Source organism: Dipodomys ordii, unplaced genomic scaffold (assembly GCF_000151885.1).
Source record: "Dipodomys ordii isolate 6190 unplaced genomic scaffold, Dord_2.0 Scaffold201, whole genome shotgun sequence".
In the NCBI taxonomy this organism is placed as follows: domain Eukaryota; kingdom Metazoa; phylum Chordata; class Mammalia; order Rodentia; family Heteromyidae; genus Dipodomys; species Dipodomys ordii.
The window spans coordinates 423,684-427,916 of NW_012267417.1; the positions used below are offsets into that span (position 1 = coordinate 423,684).

Genomic DNA, 4,233 nt, shown 5'->3' on the forward strand with positions numbered 1-4,233 from the left:
AAGAAAACATTTGAATACATATCTTAGGGTTCATTTCCCCAACATCACCTTATCTGACCTTTTCTGCTTGACTCAGACATATACTAGATATTGCTAATCAGGGAAACCATGGGACCTATGTTTTTTTGAGCCTGGCTTTCTTCACTTAATATAATTTTTTCCAAGTCTTTCCATTTCCTAACAAATGGGGCAATGTTATTCTTTCTGATGGAGGCATAGAATTCCATTGTGTATATATACCATATTTTCTTGATCCGTTCATCTACCGAGGGGCATCTGGGTTGGTTCCATATCTTAGCTATAGTAAATAGTGCTGCAATAAACATAGTCGTGCTGGTAGCTTTAGTGTGGTCTTGTTTGTAAACATTTGGGATCTCCCAGAGATTTTTGTTTTTATAACGATAACATATCGCTCTACTCCAGCAACGTAAACTTCTGGGAGAATCAGAATGCAATAGAGCCTAGGAAGATCTCTCTCCATGGGTGTGGGAATGATTTATATTAACTCCAAATGTTTGTGTCTATTCTCCCTGTAAGCATAGAAAGGCCAGAGAGGCAGACAAAGTTTGTTCTTTCAATAAAGCACAGGAAGATTGGAATGCAAGAAGATTTGTTGAGTTAATATCTGTATTTCCTGTCTGGGTGGGTACAGGTTGCCTATTTTCTGCCACCCTCAGGACCATGACCCATCAGTCCTGTAGGTTCCCATGATATAAAATAGAGCAATATACCATTTAAAATTCCACCTTTGGACTAGCAATGAGAGAGAAAGAGGGCAGATAAATTGAACACTTAGCCAGAGCTGCTAGCAGATGACATCATAAAAATAAATAAACAAAAGTATTGATCGGTGCTAGTGGTTCATGCCGCTAACATACAAACCTAGCTGTTCAGGAGGCTAAGATCTGAGGACTCAAAGCTAGCCTTAGCAGGAAAGTCCATGAGACTCTTATCTGCATTTAACTACTAAACAAAGTGGAGCTGTGGCTCAAGTAGTAGAGTTGCTACCTTAGGCAAAAAAGCCTAGGGACAAATTCCAGGCCTTGAGTTCATGCCCCAAGACCATCACACAAACAAAATTTACATAAGGGTTGGGAATGTGGCTTAGTGGTAGTTTGCTTGCCTAGCATGCATGAAGCCCTGGGTTTGATTCCTCAATATCACATAAACAGAAAAAGCTGGAAATGGCATTGTGGTTCAAGTGGCAGAGTAAGCAAAAGTGTCTCAGGGACAGTGCTAAGGCCATGAGTTCAAGCCCCACGACTGTCCAAAAAAATTAAGTAATGAATGTGTAAAACTGAAATCAAAAAATAAAAACATGATTTCTGAGTTTAATAATTCATAGGAGAGCTGAAGGAGAAAAAAATTCATTGACCCTTGAGACAATTAGAAGGGCAAAACAGAGATCATAGAGATAGTAAAATGTTGCATGAGACTTAAAGAATATGTACAGGACAATTATTTTACAAGTTGTTATATATCAGTAAAACATAATACCACACATGGAAAAGGGAAAGTGAAATAATAAACTAAAATATCCTTGAACTAAAGAGATAGCTGATTGGGTATATTGAGAAGTCTAAGTTGGTGAGAAAGATTGGACTATAGTAGCATAATTTTTGTTATCTTAAGAAAAACATTACAGAATTCCATAAAATTTAGTTACTCAATGCCTACACATTCGGGTTTTTAAATTTTTATTAATACATTTTTTATTGTGAAAATACCATACAGAGGGGTTACAATTACATGAGCAAGGTAATGAGTACATTTCTTATCAAGCACTGTTGCCTCCTGCTTTGTTTTTCAACATCAAATACAGTGAAAACAGGGGTTATACCGTGGGGGAGGGACATACAAAGCAACAAAAAATCATCTTATAAAAATGTTAGGAACAGGGGCTGGGAAGGTAGCTCAGTGGTAGAAGTGCTTGCCTTGCATGCATGAGGCCCTGGGTTCGATTCCTCAGCACCACATAAACAGAAAAAGCTGGAAGTGGTGCTGTGGCTCAAGTGGTAGAGTACTAGCCTTGAGCTGAAGAGCTGAGGGACAGTGCCCAGGCCCAGAGTTCAGGCACCATGATTAGCAAAAAACAAACAAACAAACAAACAAAAATGTTAGAAACAATAGCAAAAAAGAAAAACCACCTGAGTCCTTATCTTGGGGTTCATTTTGCCTAGCATCAACTTATCTCACCTTTTCTGCTTGTCTCAGACATATACTACTTATTGCAGATAAGGGAAACCATGGGACCTATGTTTCTTTGGGCCTGGCTTACTTCACTTAGGTTTACTATTTTTTCCCTTTAACATTGGTAGATGAAGGACAGTGGAATAATGTTTGGATTTCAGAGGAAACAAGACTTCAATATAATAAATACTACTGTAGCCAACCAAGGTACCTTTCTTCCAATTATTCATTTACTTACTTTCCATTGTAAAGTTGATATACTGAGGGGTTATGGACAATGAATACTTTTCTTTTTGAATAGTGTCACCCCCTCCCTCATTTTCTCCTTTCTTCTATTTAGATGAAAGAAAGTAAGTATATATGGACATCTTATTATATATGACTCATTCCTTGTCTGTAGCAAACATTGAAGTACAGACTGAAGATAACTAACAATTGGCATCATAAATTAGGGATAGATGATGAGTATGATATGAGTCACATATACAGGGTAATGAATGAATGGCAGAAAGATAGATCAGCACAATAATTTTCTTTAATGTATCAGTAGTAAGAGAACCAGTAAGAAGGGTGTGATTAGAAAGGAAACAGAGCTCCTAAAAGGAAAAGTAAACCAAACCCTTTTATTTACCAAGGAAAAGAATGAAATAATAAGAACAAAAATAACAAGAAAAGTAGAGTAGAGGAAGGAGGACTAGACTAAGTTATGAACAATATTACTTGCAAAAAGTAAAATAAACTATTTCCATTATTACATTCACCATTACCAGTCTGCATTTCCTTCTTCCAGAAAATTTTTCAAAGAGTTAAACATAGGGCACATTTAAAATAATGGCAGGCATGAGCCACAGGTAACCCTTATAATGTCAGCTAAAAGCTGATATCTTAAAACGTTGATTTTTATGATTAGCTGACATTCATCATATGGATGGGCATTACATTGTTGCATCCATACATGTTCATAATGTATTCCAATCAATTTCAAATCCTCTTTCACTCTCCGTGCCCTTCTTTCTCCCACTACCTTAAACAATTTCATTGTTTTTTTTCCCTTGTTTTTGTTAGTTGTTGCTCTAGAACTCAGGGTCTGGGCACTGTTCATGAGCATTTTCAACCAAGGTCAGTGCTCTACCACTTTGAGCCACAGTGATAAATCCAGTTTTCTGGTGATTAATTGGAGATAAGAGTTTCTCAGATTTTCTTGCTTGGGCTGGCTTTGAACTATGATCCTCACATCTCAGCCTCCTGAATACTTAGGATTACTTCGACATGTTACTGTTATGCAAGCACACATATATATATGTTTATAAATGTAAGCCATATGAGTTATTTAATATACACATTGCTTTATTACCATATACAAATATATCATGAGCATGTTGGAACTATCCAGCCATACACAAACTTGTGAAAACTCCTACACTATGAGTTGTAATATTAAATAAACAACAGGGGACACTACATTACTGAATGCATGTTTGTGTGTTCTTTTCTTTTGTTTTTGTTGTTTTGGGCAGTTGGGGTTTTAGGTGTTTTGTTTTTGTTTTTGTTTTTTGGTGCTTATCCTACTGCTGGAACTCAGGGCCTAAGAGTGTCCTTGAACATTTTTGTTTAAGGCTAGCTCTCTACCACTAGAAAAACAAACACTTCTACTTCTGCCATTTTAGTAGTTTCGTAGAGAAAACAGTTTTGCAGATTTTTTTCTTTCCAGGATGGCTTTGAACAATGAATCTCCAATCTCAGCCTCCCAAGTAGCTGGAATTATAAGCATAAGCCACCAGCACCCAGTGGGTTTTGTTTCCCAAGCTTCTCATGTATTCTGGTCATTAGATTCTTCTCAGACATATTGCTGGCAAAGATTTTCCCCACTCTGGAGGCTCCTTTTTAGCTGTGTCTGGATTTCTATTCAGGAAGTTCCTGCCTGTGCCAGGAGTGGGATGTGATAATAGCAGGTACCTAAGCCATTTTGAGTTTGATTTAAAGTCAGTTGTGTCCAAATGGATCAAAGATCTCGGAGTCAAAGCTGACACTCTGAAAACATTG

At 37.2% G+C, this 4,233-nt stretch overlaps 1 long non-coding RNA gene across 1 annotated transcript in view; it reads right to left on the reverse strand.

Annotated features, from left to right (window-relative positions):
* The window catches only part of LOC105999807, a 13,670-nt gene that overhangs the window by 6,659 nt on the left and 2,778 nt on the right, over positions 1 to 4,233 (reverse strand). The window contains exon 2 of the long non-coding RNA XR_001175760.1: positions 3,530 to 3,535. This is a non-coding gene — a long non-coding RNA (uncharacterized LOC105999807). The remainder of the gene's footprint in view (positions 1 to 3,529; positions 3,536 to 4,233) is intronic.